Source organism: Pleurodeles waltl, chromosome 4_1 (genome assembly GCF_031143425.1).
Source record: "Pleurodeles waltl isolate 20211129_DDA chromosome 4_1, aPleWal1.hap1.20221129, whole genome shotgun sequence".
Classification (NCBI taxonomy): domain Eukaryota; kingdom Metazoa; phylum Chordata; class Amphibia; order Caudata; family Salamandridae; genus Pleurodeles; species Pleurodeles waltl.
The window spans coordinates 657078187-657100558 of record NC_090442.1 but is presented as its reverse complement, the minus strand read 5'-3'; positions in this window follow the sequence as shown (position 1 = coordinate 657100558).

Sequence of the window (22372 nt, the reverse complement as noted above, 5' to 3'; positions counted from 1 at the left end):
ACTTACAATATATTGAAAGGCAGCCCCCATGTTAACCTATGAGAGAGATAGGCCTTGTAACAGTGAAAACCGAATTTGGAAGTATTTCACTGTCAGGATATGTAAACATATCAGTACATGTCCTATCTATAACATACACTGCACCCTGCCCATGGGGCTACCTAGGGCCTACCTTAGGGGGTGCCTTACATGTACAAAAATGAAAGGTCTGGGCCTAGCAAATGGGTACACTTGCCAGGTCGAATTGGCAGTTTAAAACTGCACACACAGACACTGCACTGGCAGGTCTGAGACATGCTCATAGGGCTACTCATGTGGGTGGCACAATCAGTGCTGCAGGCCCACTAGTAGCATTTGATTTACAGGCCCTGGGCACGCATAGTACACTTTACTAGGGACTTATGAGTAAATCAAATATGCCAGTCATGGATACACCAATCACCAATACAATTTATATAGGGAGCACTTGCACATTAGCACTGATCAGCAGTGGTAAAGTGCGCAGAGACAATAAACCAGCAAAAACAGAGTCCAGAATACCATAAAAACAGAAGGTCAGAAGGCAAAAAGACAGGGGAAACACACCAAAAGATGTCAGGTCTAACACATGCTAACAGGAATTCCTGTCCCATTGCACTCTTTTTGAGCCCCCCCAACACCTTTTCCGCTGGGAATTGTATCAACATGCAAGTACTAGTGATGCTTGGCACTCACTGAGTTTTCCCAAACTCTTGCGAGGATTTGGGAACCCTCAGCAATCATCTTGGGTGCATACCTGTTTAAAATGCACCCAAGTTCCAGAACCTGCTTTGCCTTGAAGATCTCTAATGGAGCACCTGCTCTGTGTTCTTCGCTCCCAACCCGAGGATGACTTACCTGACAACAGTGTGGCAACTCTCCTGGCTTCTTGCATCTAGTTCTTCAGGATCCTATCTGAGTCCTCCAGAAGCGTGAAAACCTGCAAGAAAAAAGATTAACTTCAAAGCCGCAACTGTGCAGCTACTAAAGACAAACAAGAATAAGGTACCAATGAACTATTACTCAAGCATAGCTATATATATTTAAGTATAAAACTGATCCTCTTGGGAATGTTAGAAGAGAAATAGGCCACAACTGTAACTACCATGTAGAAAAGAGCAAGGGGGCTTTGAAACTCATTTCATCACTAAGCACTACCTTAATGCAGAAATTTGAATCACCTTGGTGTGAAGTAACACCATTGACAGAACTGAAAACAAGATTGATGAACATTGTGCAATGAGCTCGGATCACATGTAAGTGTATAAGTATGTAACAACATTGTCACTGTTAAAATCAGTAAAGTTTATCAATGGGGGAAGTTAGTTGTTATCAACCAAGGTGTGTGTGCAGTTAAGTATCTATGCCAAATCAAGTGACATGATCTAAAATAAGTAACCTGAACTGCTCTAAAACACTAGCAACACAACAAACCTGAAAGATCCCTTACAGAAATAAGCTGATTGCCTGGGTCCCTTAATCCTGAGGGGAAGGAGAAGACCAAAGTATGAATAGAAAGCCTAATTAAAGGCCAGACAACCTACCAAGTCTTATTTTCTTCAAGGTTCAACAACACCCTTGAGAGCTCAGAGAAACCAACACAACAAGATTTTCTTCCGTAGGTCTAGTCAGTCTCCCTTGGTATAATATAAATCTGAGTAAGAAGAGTTGGACATCTGTCATCGAGTCCATATCATCGCTGTAATCACATGGAGACAATATACATTCCACTTGTTAAACCTGACAGATCAGCAATCTGTGCTTTTTGGCACTATTTACTCTTAAAACGTTAAAAAGTCATATTCTCGGTTCCCGTTATTGGATAGTTGTCAGTTTGGTGTCATTTTTTAAATTGAATTATACTTCATTTTTTAAATTTGTTTTGGAATTTTTATTGTTTTGCATTTATATCTTATTACCGTTTTAGCACTGAATAAATATTTTGCAAATTGCCTCTAAGTTAAGTATGTCTGTTCTCTGCCAGATCTACCAGGGGTTTGCACTCAGGTTTATTTAATGAGTTTAGTGGTTCACTCTGTCAAGGATTGTGATTATTACTGAAAGTGCATACTTCCCCCGACTAATACCTCAATTTCTTACACCCCCTCTTCACTGTCTGTCTTAAATCTGAAGGCATGTTCTCATCTGTTAGATCTGAAAATATGCAATTTTTCACTACTTCTGAATTAATTATGAACTCAACATATGGGTCATTTATTTGAATGTAGACACTGCCCAGTGTGCAATAAATGATACAATCTAACTTACTTTACAAATCTCAGCCCAATACATTTACTGAATTAGTTTCACTAATGATCAATAGGCATTCTTTTTCAGCTGACCCTATGTTTACTGGAACATTTGCTTATAACTTATTATTCACTTGTTTATTGAAATGGCTACTACTTAGACTTCTTTTCCCAAGGAGGATAGGTCAGGAACTTCCACCTTTCTAACTATGGAATGGGTAGCAACAGTATGACCAAAAAATATACAGGATGACCATTACCTATACCTTCCACAAATGGGTAATTCTGGTCTACTACTAGGAATATACCAAGCATGCAATCCTCCTCCCCTCTCAGACACCATCATTGTGCCTGACTCTGCCCTTGCAGAACTCCAAGGTCAGGAGCAAATTGTGTAAACAGAACACGAATCACTAAGGTGTTCATTATGACATTGGCGGTGACTGTTAAAGTGGCGGTAATACAGCCAACAGGCTGGCGGTAATTACCGCAAAATTATGACCATGGCGGTGATCCCTCGGATAGACAGCCAATGTACCACGCAACCACCAGGGCGTGAACACCACTGACCACGGGAGTAGCCATCAACAGCCAGGCGGAAGACAAGGTATCACCCACCATATTATGACACAGGAAACCACCAGGATTTCCGGGGCAGTAACAACGCCATCAAAACTCTGGCAGAAACAGAACACAGAAAACGAAAGACTCACCAACAAGTACACAGAGAAGATCAACGCCGCCATGGAACTGGAACTTCAAGTCTTCCCGATGCTCATCTACGCCATGCTCCACCTGGAACACCAACGCCGACGAAGACGATGACGGTGAGTACAGCCACCTAGCACACAAGAGAGGGAGGGAGGAAAAGGAGAGTGACACACACACGCACAACACACACAATTAACATACACACCATACACACAACCAGCTGCAGAGTCAAACCAATGTCACAGGACACACATCATAATAATGCAATGACAACATATAGGTATAACTGATATTGTAATTTGATGCCAACAGCCACCATATTGTCCATGTGATAAATGAAATTGGAGTAAATGTTCAGAAAGGACCAATGGCCAGTCCAAAGTACAAAAGGCCCACATGGCCACATGGCACAGTCCAAGCCCAAACTTGTTCCCTTACAATATGTGCACTACACTGTGAAGGGGTATCATGTTGGAAAAGGGCAGGCACCTTAGGAGGGGGGGCACCTCAGCTGAAGTACGGAACTTGCTCACTGCTTCTGGAGGGGGCTCCAAGCCCATTTCTCTTTGCTGGGGAGTGCAAGGTCACCGTCTCTGAGTTGGGGAACTTGCCCACTGGTTCTGGAGGGGGCCCCATGCCCATTTCTCTTTGCTGGGGAGTGCAAGGTCACAGTCTCTGAGGTGGGAAACTTTCCCACTGGTTCTGGAGGGGCACCTTGTACAACAATCTCTGGAGGGTGGCCTACATGCCCTCTGCTGGAGGTGAGGGCTGCTGTGCCGCAGCTTGAGATGAGGGCTGCTGTGTCTCTGCTAGTGGTGTTACCCTGCCTGCCTCAGCTGGGGGTGAGGGCTCCTTGCCCACTGCTGGTGGGGGTGTTACCCTGGCTGCCTCAGCTGGTGGTGAGGGCTCCTTGCCCACTGCTGGTGGAGGTGTTACCCTGTCTGCCTCTGCTGGAGGTGAGGGCTCCTTGCTCACTGCTGGTTGAGGTGTTACCATGCCTGCCTCTGCTGGAGGCAAGGGCTCCTTGCCCACTGCTGATGAAGGGGGCCTCTTGCCTCTCTTAGTTGGTGGAGTGGGATCCTTCCCTTTCCTGGGTGGTGGAGTGGAATCCCTCCCTTTCTTGGGTGGTGGAGTGGGATCCTTCACTTTCTTGGGTGGTGGAGTGGGATCCTTCCCTTTCTTGGGTGTTGGAGTGGGATCCTTCCCTCTCTTGGGTGGTGGAGTGAGATCCTTCCCTTTCTTGCCACCACGACTAGGAGGTGCCTCCACTGTCCCAGTGGACTGTTTGGCTGAGGTGCTGGGCTGGGTTGTTGAGAGCCTGGCCGTACAGGCAGGACGGGAGTGGGGGGAGTGAAGAGGTCAAGTTGGGCAAGGAAAATCTTCTTAGGGATGGAGGGGCGGTATGAGGGTGGAGGGATCAGAGTGAAGTTTGAGGGAGTGGTTGTTGGAGGTGTACATCTGCTGGACTTGGGTGCAGATGCATGAGCAGTGTGCTGATGTGAGGTGGATGGCTGTTGGGAGTCTGAGTGTGTGCGTTTGTGTCTCTTAGGAGGGAGGCAGACAGGGTAGGAGAGGACATGGGACGCGTGGATGGATGTTGTGGAGGTGTCTGCAAGTGAGGTGTGTGCTGCTTGGTGTGGTGATGGTGGTGGTGGCTGTTGATGCAGTTCATGCAGGTGTGAGTGCGGATGTGACTGTGAGGGAGGGAGGAGGTGGAGGAGGAGAGGGAGACAGTGGAGGCAGTGGATGTTGGTGTGTGTGCAACTGTTTGTTGTTTGTGTGAGTGCTTGTGGCCTGAAGTGTGCTGCCTGTGTTTGTCTGTGCCACTCTTGTGTGATGTTTTGTGTGCATGCTTGTCTGTATGTGTGCCTGGGATGGGTTCGGGTTGAGGAGACTGGTACTGGGAAGTGGGGGGGACAGTAGAAACATGGACGATGGCTGCCATCAGAGAGGAGGCCAGAGCCTGAAACGATCTCAGTTGGGTCACGAATCCATTGTGGATGGCCTCCAGGAATGCATTGCATTGCTGCATCTGGGATGCAGCCCGTAGATGGCAATCACAATGGTTGACTGCCCTACAGAGGTGGATCTCAGGAGGTCATGGCCTCCTCACTGAGGGCAGCAGGGCTGACTAGTAGGACCTGAAGTGCCCGGGGTGAAGGAGATGCCCACCCTCCCGGGTGAGCGGGCACTGGCAACTCGGGCTACTGGGAAGGCGGGTGCTAGTATGCAGGATTGCGGCTGTACCTGTAGCTGGGGTGGTCCCAGAGGTGTCCGCCACCACCAGTGAGCTTTCATCAGAGAAGGAATCAGAGTCAGCGCTGTCACCTCGCTGTGGTGCTCCCCTCACCCTCTGTCCCACTGGTGCCCTCCGCGTCGGTGGACTCTGCCTCCTGGGTCCTGTGGACTGCAGCTCCCTCTGTCGCCGGTGCCCCTGCTCCTCCGTCAGATGATGCTAATGCACACATGGAAGGGACGACACAAGAAAAAAGGGGGGGAGAGAGAGAAAGGGAGCACCGGGTCAATTACAGCACCAACAACACAGATGGCATACACATTACTGACACACACAGGGATCAGGATTGAGTACCATGCATCGCACTGGCATTCCATTGGCTAGGTACCACAGCAGGATGAGAGACAAACAATGCCAACTGCACCCCTCCTGGGACCCCATAAGCCGTGTCTGACATGGCTAGGTTACCAGATCATGCAATACATCCATTACCCTTGAGCTGGATCACGCTGCAATGTCTGACCTGACATTAGGGGGCACCCACTAACTGACACCCACCACCAGGATCCCATTCCACCTACCAATTATAGTTGTAAAGACCACTGTACTCACCCCCTTGTGGCTGCTGTGACGCGTCAAGCGTCTATCCAGCTCTGGGTAGGCCACCGTCAGTATGTGGGCCATCGGGGGGGGTCAGGTTCCGACGGGCACCCAGTCCTTGTTGGGAGGCCATCCCCAGCTGGGCCTCTGCGGTCTTCCGTGCCCAGTGTCTCAGGTCCTCCCACCTTTTCCTACAGTGGGTGCTCCGCCTGCTGTAGACCCCCAGGGTCCCCACGTCCTTGGCGATGGCACGCCACAATCCCTTCTTCTGATGGGCACTGACCTGCAGAGGTAATACAGACAGGAGGACACTATTACAATCCAGCCTGTCACACATATGGCCCACAAATTCCATTTCTATCTCCATTGGCACACACATCACCCGGTGCCCTCCATGTACACTATGACAGGATGCTTGCACAGACATCTCCATGCAAACTTGTCACATGCATCGTGCCCATGGTGTACTCACCTGTTGGTCTGGAGGCCCATACAGTTGTCGTCAGAACCACATCCACCAAAGTGAAGGCAGAGGCCGTTTCCTCAGTCACACGGGCCATGGCAGGATCCAGACACAGGTCACAGTAGCACATGCAGTGTAGGTGTTGTCCTGTGGAAAGTCAGGAATCAAGTGAGCTCATAGACTTCATGTACACCGTCACCGCCGCCGGTGATCCCCATTGGCCACTGTACTCCATAGAGCCCCATATTAGCCAACTGGGAATAGCACGGCGGTGCAAAGACCACCTTCTGCCAAGACGCCCAACGTCGTCGGAGTTACCTCACTTCCACCTGTCTCTATATGCAGGACAGGCGTTCGCCATTTTATGGTGGTGGACAACATTTAGATAATCGAGAACTGCGTCATTGCTATGATTAGCACATGCATTGCCATTCCCATAGTGACAACACACTAATGCTCAATGTACACTGAGGAGGTGCTTCCAATGTTCCAGTTGTGACACCCTACTCACTCTTCTGTCCCTTAGATACCTACCACTGCGGATGAATAGGAGGAGGAGACAGGACCCCGTGTACAGACCCCTTATGGACTTGGCTACACTGGAGGAGAGGCCCATTATACTTACCTATAGACTGGACAGGGCCACAATCACAGAGCTGTGTGCTCAATTGGAGCCTGATCTGGTATCAGCTATCCGTCATCCCACTGGGATCCCCCCTCTTGTGCAAGTTCTATCTGTGCTCCATTCCCTGGCAACTGGTTCTTTCCAAGTGACAGTGGGCTTGGCAGCAGGAATGTCACAGCCAGCCAATGTTCTCAATCATGCTGTCAATGGTTTTGTCTGCCTTGGTCAGACACATGTGCAGCTACATTGCTTTCCCCCAGGTGGGAGATTTGGCCACAGTGAAGGCAGGATTCTATGCAATAGGACATATACCTAATATTATTGGGGCGATTGACGGAACACATATTGCATTCCACCATCCCCTGCCACAATGAACAGGTGTTCAGGAATCGGAAGAGTTTCCACTCACTCAATGTGCAAACGGTGTGTCTGTCTGACTAGTACATCTCCCACGTCACTGCCAAATATCCTGGGTCGGTGCATGACGCCTTCATCCTGAGGAATAGTAGCATCCCAAATGTGATGGCACAACTACAGAGGCACAGGGTGTGACTAGGAGGTGAGCCTGAGTCCCCAACCAATGTATGTCAGTGTATGCCTTCAGGAGTTAACCCCATTCCATTGTGTAAGGCTAATGTTTGTCCCTCAATACTTGCAGGTGCCTCTGGCTACCCAAACCTATTGTGGCTCCTGACCTCTGTGAGGAATATCAGGACAGGGGCTGAGAATCAGTATAATGATGCACATGGGCGAACCAGAAGAATTATTTAAAGGACCTTCGGTCTCCTGAAGGGCAGGTTCAGATGCCTCCATCTGATTGGTGGATCCCTGTGCTATTCACCTGTGAAGGTCTGCCAGATAATAGTAGCATGCTGCATGTTACACTACCTGGCTCTCAGACGACATGTGCCTTATCTGCAGGAGGAGGAGATTGGAAATGCCCCTGTGGCAGCAGTGGACCCTGAGGACAGTGAGGATGAGGAGGCAGAGAATGAGGATGTGGACAACAGAACATCAGTTCTAAGTCAATACTTCCAATGACACACAGGTGAGACAGTGTGAGTGACCATTCCTCTGACTATTGATGTTTTCAGTGTGGCTGTAACAGGATGGCAGTCAATTCCTTTGCATCTTAACTGACTGTCACCTATGCCTTCTAATTTTGCAGATGTTGGTGTTATGACAACTGTGTACTGGTGTGATGACTACAGACAGCTACTGGTCTTCATTTGTATGCTATCACATTGTTCAGATCATTTGCACTAGATGTGACTGTTTCCATAATTGCACATTTTCATAACATAAAACACTATCACTCATGCCGTGTTTAAGGGTTTAGATGGTAAGGTGCAATGGAATGGGGTGATGGTGGAGGTAAGTCCAGGGTATTGTTCCAGTCTGTTTGTAGCACAGGTCCAGTGTCCAAGGGGCATAGGAAGGGGAGCAAAAGTAGTTCAGAGTGGACAAGGTGGCAGAGTGGGACACAAGGGGGACAATCAGGAGAGTCTCATTTCCTGGCAGTGGTCTTGGTCGTGGCAAGTGTCTCTGGCTTCTGTCTGGGTCGCAGGGAACGTTTGTGGGGTAATTCACCTTCTGCAGGGGGTGGGGTGCTGGTGGATTGTGGGTACTGTGGCAGGGCCTCCTGTCCACTAGCTGCAGCAGAAGTGGATGTCTGTTCAGTAGACTGGCTAGTGGTAGGGGCCTGCTGGTGTACTGTCCATTCCTTCATGATGTTGGCCATATCTGCCAGACCCCCTGCTATGGAGACCATGGTGGTGTCGAGGGCCTGCAAATCTTCCCTGATCTCCTGATGGTGTACCTCCTGCAGCCGCTTGTTCTCCTGCATGTTGGTAAGGATCTGGCCCATCTTGTCCTGGGATTGTTGGTAAGCCCCCAAGACATTAGTGAGTGCCTCCTGGAGAATCGGTTCCCCGGGCCTGTCCTCCCCCTGGCGCACAGCTGTCCTCCCAGTGTCCCTGTTCCACTGTGCCTTTGTCCCCTGAACGGTGTGCCCACTGCCACTGACCCCAGATCCCTGATTGTCTCAGGGATGAGGTGTGGACTGGGGTCCCTGGGCAGGTGGGCACACTGCTGATTGACGTGTCCTGGGGACTGAGGTGTGGGGACGTTGGGTGGGTGCTGTGGTGTTGAATACTGATGGGGGAGGCTCTGTGGTGGACTGTGAGTGGGCTTGGGTGGCCAACTGACCAGTGGTCCCTGATGGGTCAGGTAGTTCATCCAGATCCTGAAGTCCAGAGTTACTGTCATCACTGGGGGCGTCTTCTGTTGGGGGACTGGATAGTCGTGGCACCTCCTTGCCGCTGGGATTGGCTGGGGCACCTGTGGGGATGGAAGTGATGTATTATGCTTCATGTCTGTGTCATATTGTACATCTCTAGCTTCCCCTCTATCGTTGCTGTTCCCTGCCACCTTTGTTTGTGTATGGTGAGGTATTGTGTGATTGTTAGTTCTCCATGCTGTGCATGCTTTTGTGATGGGTGTACATGCAGGACTGGGAGGGCTGTACATGCATTGGTATGGCATGCAGGGCTTGGCATTGGGGTTAGTCAGATGTGTAGGTGCAATGTGTGGGATGGAGTGGAGTGATGGGAGTCAGGGTGAGGGGGTGAGATGGCATGCAGGTATGGGGGGTGATAAGTAGTAAATATTGACTCACCAGTGTGCTGTCCTCTGACTACTCTAGTGAGTCCCTCAGGATGCAGGATTGCCAAGACTTGCTCCTCCCATGCTGTGAGCTGTGGGGGAGTAAGTTGGGGCCCACCGCCAGTCCTCTGGCTAGTGAACTGGTGCCTTGCTGCCACAGAACGTACCTTCCCCCGTAGGTCATTCCACCTCTTCCTGATGTTGTCCCTTGTTCTTGGATGCTGTCCCACAGCGTTCACCCTGTCCACGATCCTCCACCATAGCTCCATCTTCCTGGCAATGGATATTTGCTGTACCTCTGCTCCACAGAGCTGTGGCTCTACCCTATTTCTTCCACCAGGATCCACAACCCCTCATCTGTGAAACGGGGATGCCTTAGTTGGGACATGGGTGTGTTGTGGTGTGTGTTGTGCAGAGGGTGTTGAGTAATGTGGTAGGGTGTGGGATGTGGTTTGCGTGACAGATGAATGGGTATTTGTGGTGTGTGTGTGTAGTTCTCTCTGTGATTTTCGTGTCTGACTCATGGCAATTTTAGGTGCTCGTAAAGGGTTGTGGGTAATGAGAGTGTGTGTTTTATAGTGCTGTGGGTGGGTATATGTGGTGTGTGTATGGATGTCAGGTGTGTGATATTCGTTTGGGCCAATATTGTGTTGTCATGTATTTGGGTGGCCGTTCTGAGCGCGCTGGTGTGTACCGCCAATGGTTTACCGACATTGAATGTCCACCGTGGTGATTCGTGGGTTATAATGTGGTGGGCGTTGTTTTGTTGGTGTATGGGTGTTCATACCAATATGTGTTTGTGGAAGTATTCTGTCGGGTTGGTGCATGTGTCTCATAATATGCCACCGCAAAGGTATGCTGGCAGACGTCAATGTGTCTGTAAGCGGCCTTTACCGCCAATGTCATAATGAGGGCCTTAGTGTCTTACTTGAGGCTGAACTGAATTTTGTTGAAACTGAAAATCCTGTGGAAATCCTACTGTGCTATCTTGCACTAGTGGTATAAGAGTTGGAGTCAAAGGCATATTTCTGTATAAGTGCTTTGTATTCTGCACAGGTGCTAGCAGGTCTGGGACCATTGACTTGACCTCCTTTTCTGTGCTATCTGAATAATATTCTGTTACTTAGTGTTCATTTGAGACACAATTTGAGTCTTGTTAGCAAATTACTGTACATTGGTACATTCAATCTGCACATTTACCACATGTATGACAAGCTCCAGATCTAATCATACCAGTGTAAGCATTGCTATTGAAATCTCTACCTCGAAAATCTCCTCTGCCTTTTGGAGTACCCTGAAACTGAGCACCATTTCCCAGAGGTGTCACTCCTTGCTGAAAGAATTCTGTCTGTATCAACATCAATTTCTCCTTTTGATATATTTTTAAACTTACAATAATCACTGCTACATTTTGCAAAGGCTAAAATCTCAATGAGTGACTTTCCTTGCCAGCCCATCACACTCTACTGAAACTGTGTACTCAACGGTAGTCACAATCTCTGCACAAACACTGACATAAAAACACAGACACAACCTCTTGGTCTGAGTTTCCATTCCACTATATTGCCTGTAAATCTGCAACAATCCAGGGGCAGCTCCTTCACAATGGCGAAGGATCGTAGCCCCACTAGCTGAGCCAGCAGCTGAAAAATAAAACAATATTTTACTATTGTTTTATTTTTCAGCAGCTGGCTCAGCAAGCACGTGCAGGGAGGAGTAGGGCTGGGAGGGGGGAGGAGGAGTGGGTGCACTAAGTGCGCATGTCTATTTGGCGAGCTGTCTTAGGCCGGTCAAACTGACATGCGCACTTAGGTTTCTCCAACGCCGGGTTGGAGAAACTGCACAGACCCCAATGCACTATCTGAGCGGCAAACCAAGCCGCTCAGACCAATCCTCATGCTGCTCTCATCCTAAGCAAAGCATGAGAGCAGAACCAGGATTGCATGGGGAGCCTGTGCTGATGTCCTAGGGACTGCTGGGACACCAGGAGAGCAGAGGAGCGAGGCAGCAGGCAGCGGCAGAGTTGAAACTGTAAGTTGTTTTCTTAATTATTTTATTTCCCCTGCCCGCTCCTCCCTCTGAGATTTGAGGTGGCTGCTGCTGCATCAATCTCTAATATTATAAACCAACTCCTTTTCATTTTGCTTTGTCCCTATTCGTTTAGACCAGTTAACCTGTTTTACTGGAACTCTTTCCTCCAAGTGTTCAATAAACTCAGAATACTAATCCATAACCACTGAAGAAGGTTTATAACTTTACAAACTCCTAGACGGTTCTTCATCTGGCCACTTTGCCATCATCTTGCATACAAACCACACATTCTTTGTCACTGTAATTCGAAACAGGGCATCCATACCTTCCCATAATACCTTTGAAACCATGGCAATCCTTTCCACCTCCACATAGCATTCCACAGGCTACTATCAAAGTTATGGTAAATCTTTCATTAATCATGTAAACCATGTTTGTTCCACAGTCAGCACACGTTCAGTCCAGTTTTAAAGGATGTACTGTGTGCATTGTTGAAACACCTGAACGGCTACATCAGGTTTCCCAAATGTGCAGATTTGGCCTATGTGAAGGCAGATGTGGTTGGAGCCATAGATGGCACACATGTTGCCTTGTTTCCCCCCAGTGCCAATGAACAGGTATACAGGAGCAGGAAAAACTACCACTCCGTCAACCTCCAAGTGGTGTGTTTGTCAGACCAGTACATTTCAGAAGTCTGTGCGAAGTATCCAGGATCAGTCCATGATTCCTTCATCATGCGCAACAGCAATATCCCACTGCTGATGACACAACTCTACACAGAGAGGGCCTTCCTGATTGGTAAGTCACATTTGACATGTGTGTTTGCAAAGTTTATCTCTTGCTATCACAAATGTGCATGTCCTAGATATATGTTTGTGTTGTTATACCTATTCCTTACAGGCAACTCAGGCTCTTCAAACCGTTCTTGATTGTTGACACCAGTGAGGTACCCAACCATGCCAGGGGAAGTCAACTACAATGAGGCCCATGGAAGGACAAGGCATGTTGTTGAGTGGACTTTTGGGCTCCTGGAGGCAAGATTTCACTGCCTGGACATATCTGGAGGAGCCCTCCTTTACTCACCTAACACGGTATGTCAAATAATGTTTGCCTGCTGCATGCTCCACAACCTTGCCCTGAGATGTCGGATACCATTCATACCAGATGAGGGGGGAGGCAGCAGAACCCATGGGTGGATGCAGATATTCCAAGTGATGAAAAGGCAGATGAAGATGAAGCTAGAGACTTCAGGGCAGATCTCATCAATCAGTACATCAACTGACTCAAGGTATGTGATGCCTTCTTAATGCTGAGATTTCATTTTGCAACTTTGAATTGATGGCTGGCATGTCACCTACTAATTACTATCATCTACGAGGTCTTTGGTAGCTCCAATACCAATGAGTCAGTTGTGCATGCAGTTTGTGATTTGGTATTGTGTACAGATCAGAGTGGTATATATTGCCGTGATTTGTTACTAAACATGCAAAGTCAGACTTGTGAAAATGACTTGTCAAAATTGATGTATGTTTACTGCTTTGTCCTATCCCTTATCTCTGTAAATCTCAGATTTGCGGTGTTTCTTTTTGGCTCTTTATCATTGGCAAGTCACAGGGTCAGAGGCAGATGGGAAATGCAGGAAGACATGCGAAGTGGACATGGATGAAACCAGGCACTGATTGGCATGAGTATGTTGAGTGTAACTAATATGGGCAGACAGTCAGGACACTGGGGTGGAAATGTGCTTTCCCATCAAGAAGACATGTTTGGTAATTGAGGTGGTCATACGGTGCCATGTGTGTGTCCATATGTGTCTCTGACATGTAAAAATGTTGAACCAGAGCCTCTATCATCATAAAGGTTTCTATTGTATGTGACCTACCTGTAACATAGCTGTCAGTGTGTTCCTACTTTGTAGACCAATGTGCATGTCTCTCTGGACTGACATAGGTGAGTGGCATGCCTACAGGTACGTGACCAATGTAAGTGAAAGGTCCCTAGACTCTGGACATCAGTACCGATCTTTGTCTGTATCATGGGGTATGATTCTTATGAAGCTAAGGTTTGGGTATGTGACAAGGCTTTACATTGTGTTACAAAGGACCAATCTGTGTGCCTCCTGGCTTGTAGGAAGACTAAGATGTGTCCAGCGTCTCTAACCTGTGGGCTAGTAGTGTATGACACCTAAGCGGACAATCATTAGTCGCTAGCAGCACTATTCCATCTGCTGTTTGTAAATCTAAAAATAAATGTGTGGAGATGTAGAATACAGCTGTTTAGGCTTCTGTTTATATTACAATACCATTGTAATCAGTCGCCTTGTATTAGAGTACACATGTGATGTCCATAACAAAGGTTGTACAAGGTTGTACATATTGATACAAGAGTTGGCATACAAGACTGTTGTACATGGTTGATAAATCACCCTTACACAGGACCTGTGTTAAAGTGTTATTTATCGGGGAGTGCAAAACAATGTGTGTGAATAGTACCCAAAAAACACATAGTAAATAGCAAAGGGTTCAGTCATGGTGGCTGAAATCATCAGGGTAGCTGCCTCACCATTAGGAAACACAGGTCCAGTGTCCTTGCACCACAGGAAAATGGAGTTAGGTTTCAGAACAGTCAACAGGGTGTATCTGTGGCACACAAGGGAAAGGTTTACTTCCCAATAGTGGGTTTAGTCTTGGCATCTGCTCTTCCTGGATGTCTGGGCGGAGGCCCATGTTTGTGTGTAGGGGGGATTTGTGGGGATCCTCTGCTACAGAGGGTGGGGTGTCTGAGGCATGTCCTTCTCCTGGTAGGGCCTCCATTCCACTAGCAGACACAGATGTTGTAGGGCCCGAAGAGTCATTACTAGTGGAAGAGGCCTATTGTTGTGTGGCAGACCTATTCAGGGTAGTATTAATGTCCCTCAGCATCCATCCCAGCAATGGAAGGCACAATGGCATTTTGTGCCTGCCACTGCTGCATAACTTCCTGGAGATTGTCCCTCTGCAGCTGTTGGATTTCCCCCATCATGGTGACTACCTGGCCCATCATGCTTTGGGAATTTTGGTAGGTTCCCAAGACTTAGGAGAAGGTTTCCTGGTCAATATTGTCCATTGGAGCCCACATCCTCTGGCCCACGCCATCCCTCACACGTACCCTACCCCCACATGCCTGTGCCCCTGCACAGTGTGCCCACTCCCAGTGGTGGTAGGACCATCATTGTCAGGGGTGACAAGGTGAGACTCAGTTACCTCTACCGGGGGGCACACAATGAATGAAACAGTTTTTTTGACACAGGTGTGGGGGTAAATGGTTGCCTGTGATGTGAATGCAACAGGGCTGGGAGGAGTCGATGTGGGCAGTGTGAGGCTGACAGTTGATGACTGACCAGGTATCTCTGATGAGCCAGCTCCATCCGTTATGTCCACTCATCCAGGGGTGTTGTCCTTACTGGGGCCTTCATCCAGCAGGGTTGTGTCAGTCTCTGGTATCCTCTTGATGGTGGCAATGGCAAGGTTACCTATGGGAGAAGTGGAACAAAGAGTTGCTGTAAGTGATACAAGAAGTTATGTTTCATTTAGAGTATTAGTTATGCCGTATGAGATGCACACAGTGCCTTAACATGATCCCCAGAACTGACAATGTAAGTTACTGCAACATCTTAGTTAGTACAACATGAGACCCTGTCATTTCAATACCATACACCATGCTTAAAGATGTTAAACTATGTTGGTAGTCATTAGACTGCTGATGATACTATCTTATGTTGTCCTACTATTGACATGGGTGTTCAACTTTGTTGCCTAGTGAAGTGTCTGGCATGATCAATGACACAAAAAAGCTGGAGAATGTACAATGTTGTCAAAGTAGGGGCACAGTATGGGAGTAAACAATAGACATTGACCTCTATCTGGATGTACTGCATGTGCATCCACTTTGGCATCTAGATTTCCACCCCAGGTGAGTAAATTTCAATCTTAGGAATCTTTTTTCTAAGGGCAGTTTGATGGGGCACTCAACTGTAGCTGTGTTTTGCTTGTAATGATAGTGGGAGTGTGCCTTTGCATTGCTGTCACTGCCATAAACTGTTTCACAGTTGGACATTAATGATGGGTTAGATTGGTAATTAGTTTCACATGCATGACATCTCATGTTTGGTGCACTGTTCAGGTTTTCATAATGGTGGGATAATGCCTTCTGGGAGTTGTAGTGCTATCAGTTACCAGTACTTCACATGCCATTCCCAAGAGCTGTGGTGCCAGATGAGTTTAGTGGACAAGTGGCATGCCAGAGAGGGGTATTGGACATTTGATCAGAGGGGTAGTGGGTGGTTTGTTAACTGAAGTGGGGTAAGGTGGTGAGGGAGCGTGCAGGGCAAAACAATTGGGTGACATGAATTTTGTGGTGACTTACCCGACTTCAATCCCCCAGTTGTTCCTATCAGGACCTCAGGATTCAGTATGTCTAAGACCCTCTCCTCCCAAGATGTGAAAGTAGGGGGAGGAAGTGAGGGACCATCGCCAGTCTTGAGTACCGCCAGCCGGTGCCTGGATGCCATGGAATGCACTTTCCCCCAGAGGTCGTTCCACCTCTTCCCGATGTCCTCCCTTGTGCGTAGATAGCTGCCTACAGAATTGATCCTGTCAACTATTCTTTGCCACAACTCCATTTTCCTGGCTATTGATGTTTGCTAGACCTGTGCTCCGAACTGCTGTAGCTCTACCCTGACAATTTCGACCACCATGACCCCTAACTCATCATCAGTGAAAAATGGGTGTTTTGTGGGGACATGGTAGTGGTGGGAAAGACGTTGAAGGAGTGTTAGAAGAAAAATGCTGAGAAAAACGTAAGTGATGAGGTTTGGTGCCGTGATGTGAGTGAGTAACAGTGTGTAGAAGTAAATTGTGTGTTGTACAGGTGTCTGATGTATGCGTGGTGAAGTGTGTATAGGTGGCAGCAGTTGTTTTAGTGAATCTGCATTGGTTATTGCTCCTCTGTGGCTGTGTGTGGCGTTTTGTTTGCAAAGGATTGTGGGTTGCATAGGGGTGTGGTATATAGTGGAGTGTGTAGGTGTATCAAGTGTGGGGATGTGTGTCAGGTGAGGGATTTTCAAACTATCTAAAGTGGTGTTGTGTTTAGTGTGATGTGAGTTGAGACTGACGCGGTTCGCACCGCCAATGGTTTTCGCCATGAAAGAACTGCTGTCGTGATTTGTGGATCGTAATCTGATGGGAGGATTTTTGTTGGACTGCCGGTTTAAAAAATGTGGCTGTTTTTTGGCAGACTTCACAGTGTAACTCTTAATACGGCAGTCGGATTACTGCCAACATGGCGGTCTTTTGGCTGCCGCCTCTGCGGTGGTCTTCCCAAAAGACCGCCAAACTTGTAATGACCCCCATAGTGTGAGGAAAATCCAAAGACAACAATTTTTCAAAACGCACCATCACTAATAGCTAATAATATTCCACATACAAAGCACAATACCTAAATCACAATACCATAACACAACATGGACACAAACACCAACAACAAATCCCCATCACAAAACACACCGCACCAGACATTTCACATCATTCTGTAGTCTTATTCAGCAATCCACCTTTAAGATTGCACCACCAGTTAACTTTCCTGTCCCACTGTACCAAAAGACCGCTTCACCATAGGACAGTCCACATGCACATGGTTAATCAGTCCTCAGAATTCTTGCTGAGGGCCTAATTATCTAATTAGTCTCTAATCAACTTATACCATAATCATGACTCTATTAAATTGATAATTACTTTGCCCATGCTTCTCCACTAAAAACTGTCGACACTCCAACTCAAATAAAACTAAGAAGGGACACTTCACGGGAAAGGGAGAATCATGGGCTCAAATAATCAGCCAAGACCATTAATGAAAAATGTGAATAATTAGGCTCCTTCTACTTCTCAGTTTATAGATTTTGGTAAATGTCAACTGAATCATTGCAGAAAGCAAAACAATAGTTTGAATAAGAAGACAATACATTACATTAATAAATGAAATAATGCAATGAACTTATAAGAAAGGTGGGGTCTCTAAATTAGGTCTCAGCTGGTTTAGAACAGAAACCACTGGAGCTACGCTTTCAAAACTTGGACAAAAATCCAGTTTTTTACTGTCTAATACTTGGTTACAGTAAAGATACTCAGTGAGCTACCAGGACATAAACTTTTCTCTCATATTTAGAAAATGCTGAAAGCGAATAAATAGGATGAAAAATACAACTTGCAGTGGGAGCTAAGTCAGCTTTCCTCAAAATAGGCTTCACCACTGCTAACTGTTACGAACAATCTCAGCAGTGAACAAATAGTTGAAAATAGATGTAATAGGTGGGGCAGTGACATAAGCAAGGAGTTTCATGCTTTTAATGGGACATAAATTCTCTTATTTTTAAAGCCAACACATTTTCTCCACCTCAAACTCGGTTGCTGAGGGTAGTGTTGTGGTTCTACTAATTTTGCTTGTTTCATTCCTTTCTTCATGCTGCCAATGTGCTCACAGTCATATTTAAAACCAGTATCCTTAATCTCATTATATATGTTTTGAATTTTATGGGTGAAGTTGTTGGGAATACATTAACAGAAAGCTGCAGAGTCGGGTGGGGGTGTCAATGTACATGCAGGATGAACGGATTAACTAATTCTGAGACCACCCGAAAATCTCTCCTGGGTTGGTTTGAGTAGTCTCTTCATAATTTCTCATCCATGCTCCGCCTGCCTGCTTAATATTTAATCTTTCCATTCCTAAATTGGGGATTAAGCCATGGATTGTCTTTATTTTTGTGCCTGCCTTTCTTATGAACTAAAAGCACCGAGCATTCATAACAATCTGCTAAACATTTTTGGAAATTCTCCATAAATACCAGATTTAGCTTTCTGTCAGTATAGTGCAATGTTAGGCAGCTAGCATTTAGAGATAAAAAGATGTTATAATTGTCCAGCCAGATCATCGAAGAGCAAGAACCTACTTTGATTAGTAGGTTTGGCACAAAGATTAGGGGCCTGATTAAGATGTTGGCAGACGGGTTACTCTGTCACAATGGTAACGCATATCCCACCCGCCGAAATACAAATCCCATAGGAAATAATGGGATTTATAGTTCGATGGACGGGATATCCGTCACTGTTGGGATGCGGTAACCCAGGAGCCGAAATCGAAATCAGGCCCTGAGTCATGTTCATGTTATTATATAATATCCAGGGGGCCACTAGTGCCTCATATACCTCAGAGGAATTTCCTTCCATCATAACTATCTTGAGGTGAGATTTATAAACTTGCACTGACCGTAATCATTTTCCTGGATTTACACAGAAAAGAAAACTGAGGCTGAATGTCTGTTGCCAAGTCAATGTCGGAGCCTTCCCGTATACAAATCCTCTATTAAAAAAGCCAAGCTATAAGTATTCTTGGAGAGCATTTCAAACAGCTCTCATTCATGATCTACTAGGATTCGCATATTAACCTTTGTTTCTGATTCTGCTTAAGCCAGGGTGTATCCGCAATTACCACAAACTCGTTCACTCCAATCCCCTTTACTAACTCATTCCTATTAGATTTCATTGAGATTTCTAGATCACTAGGCAAGGCATGTTTAAGGGACCCACATACTTTAATTCCACAAGTGCAGCTGCATCAGATTGGATCCAGCAGCATCTCCTGATGGTTCATGTGGTCCAGATGTGCACGGGCACAGACGGGCTTACCTTTGGTATGCCACCGGTGTACGTATTTCACACCGCCTGCTGTGCAGACACCTATCTCATTTAGATGTATCCACCCCTAACCTGCAGGTCTCTAAGAGCCAGAGTAGATCCCTGGCTGTGGGGAGAGGAGGTGGGTAGCTCAAATGAACCAACCTGCTACTCTCTCTGCAAATCACACAGGTTGCATCCACTGTAAATCCGGTTGGCTCGGCAGGTGCACAAACCACTAGGTCTTAAGATAATCTGCCTTTCTCACCATTAGATCTCCCCAGTTTGGCACGTGAGTCCTTACAAAAAGTCGTGCAGTGTTAAGTTACCAAAGTATAGCTATTGAGCACTAACCATGTTCACCTTTTTAAAAATATTTTATTCGTTTTTCAAGAGCTAAAACAAGAAAAATAAAGCAAATTTTCATTATCAAATAATGCGTCTTTTTCTTAGCAAGTATAGACCTGTTTTGCGAGTTATGACTGTTTTTGCAACTTTATTATTGCCAGTGGGAGTAAGTAATCTTTGTAAACTCTAATAATACTATACTAATGAACAAAGAAAAGAAGTAAAAGAGAGACTATCTACAGTACGTGGGCTAGACGTGCAGTTTGCTTCTAATACATGAATGTCAACAGTTACCATCTCACACAGTTTATAGCTCGTATTTCCAGGGCCCAGTGGATTAACAGTAAATTGGCAGTGGGAGGTGCATCTCTAATTCTCTCATATACACATACATGCATACTTTGCAGATGTTTGAACACTATTCTCTACCAGCTTCTGCAGGGACATCTTAAGGAATTTGGGAACACTGGGCCAAACATGTTTTAGGGGGCCCTGCATGGAACATCTTTGAATTTCTTTATCCAATTTTAGCTCTTTCATACTCTCTTGATCCAGTTCCCTGGCAGTGCATAGATAGGGGTACTGGGCACAAACATTGTGGACCTGTGTTGTGACGATTTAGACTCATTAAGTGGTACAAATTACACACCACAGAGCTGCAGTACCCCATGTGAATTCCTGGCTAAGAAATAAGGACTACAATTTACAAGAATACACTGAAACACCAAGCAGAATTTGTAAAACATAGTGAGAGATTTGAACATCAAGAATCTTAAAAAGAAGGGATTATTAAAAATTTAATTCATTTAAAAATATGAGTTGTATTGCAGCCTTTTCAGGATCACTTTATGCTAACTGTAAGCATTTTTAAATATTTGAAAATTCTGCAAATGTTTTGCTAGAATTATTTGCTATCAGCACAGATATAACATGACCTGAGTTTAGAAAATTGAGTTTTGTTCCTTTAACATAAATTATATATTTAAGAGTGTCTCGGGCATCACACAAGAAAGCTGTCACTCCCAAGGGTATACATGCTTTGCAGGCTCAGGTATCAACTCCATTGTTTGCAGAGACCTTTTAAAGCAGAGGTCTTCAAACTGGGGGGGTCTCAAGTGGTCCGAGGGGTGGGCGCCAGACTCTGGCCAAAAGAAGCATTATACAGATAAAAGGTCTTTATTTTAAGCAGAAGCATGTAATTGCCCTTTTAAAAAGGCAACAGTACTTAACTGCAATGATTAAATAGGTCTAGACATATTTAAACATTGTCATCTTTATAAAATAATTGTGAGAAATTCTGAGGGGGGCCCAATGATTTTTATTTTTCAACTGGGGGGGGGGGCGGCATTAAAAAGTTTGGAGACCACTGTTTTAAAGTCTATGGGCTATCAATCTGGTTACACAGTTTGTAAAAATTCAAAATTCAGACAGGCCTGATACCCATATTCCACAGGTCTCACAGACTCCAGTTTTAGACAGCAGTTCTATCACGTAGGCATCTGACAGCAATGCCATCCCTCTAATTACTCCTATTTCACAGACACGGTGCTCTGGCAGTTTAGCTAATCTCAGATTACATCACATTTACATGCTCTGAAGGCAAAGCTATCCCTCATGCTCCCATAGTGTACAGGCTTGAGCCGCTGACAGGAAGGCTAACCCTTATGTTAAAACAATCTTACTGGCTCATACATCAGACATATAGGGCCTCATTCTGACCCTGGCGGACGGCGGAGGCCGTCCGCCAGGGTACCGCCGCTGAATGACCGCACCGCGGTCAAAAGACCGCGGCGGCCATTCAGACATTTCCTCTGGGCCGGCGGGCGCTCTCCAAAAGAGCGCCCGCCGGCCCAGAGGAAATGCCCCTGCAACGAGGACGCCGGCTCAGAATTGAGCCGGCGTAGTTGCAGGGGTGCGACGGGTGCAGTTGCACCCGTCGCGTATTTCAGTGTCTGCTTAGCAGACACTGAAATACTTTACGGGGCCCTCTTACGGGGGCCCCTGCCGTGCCCATGCCATTGGCATGGGCATGGCAGGGGCCCCCAGGGGCCCCGCGGCACCCCTACCGCCATCCTGTTCCTGGCGGGCGAACCGCCAGGAACAGGATGGCGGTAGGGGGTGTCAGAATCCCCCATGGCGGCGCAGCAAGCTGCGCCGCCATGGGGGATTCTAAGGGCAGCGGTAAACCGGCGGGAGACCGCCGGTTTGCCTCTTCTGACCGCGGCCGAACCGCCGAGGTCAGAATGCCCTGCGGGGCACCGCCGGCCTGTCGGCGTTGCTCCCGCCGACCCTGGCCCCGGCGGTCTTAGACCGCCGGGGTCAGAATGACCCCCATAATCTTTGTCTTAGGTCACATAAAACCCACCAGCTAAGCCATCATATTGAAGTGCATTTTACAGAGATCTCAGAGGCTGAGGCATCTTACAAGTCAGGCATACATCAGGGAACAAATAACGTACAGGTTAGTGTCAAAGGGAGAGAGAGCTATCCTGCATTGTGGGCAGGACCGTTTTGTGCACGAAGACTTTCCTTCCTGCACAAAAACTATCCTTAAATACATATTCCCGTCTGTGCTGCAGAATGCAGGAAATAACAAGAAGAAATAAAGGTATTTCTCTTTGTTACACAATGTCATTTTAGTGCAAACCCAGGTTTACAGACTTAAGTAAATTTGGGTTTACGTCAAAATACATGCACAGAAATGCCCATGCTCTACCAACC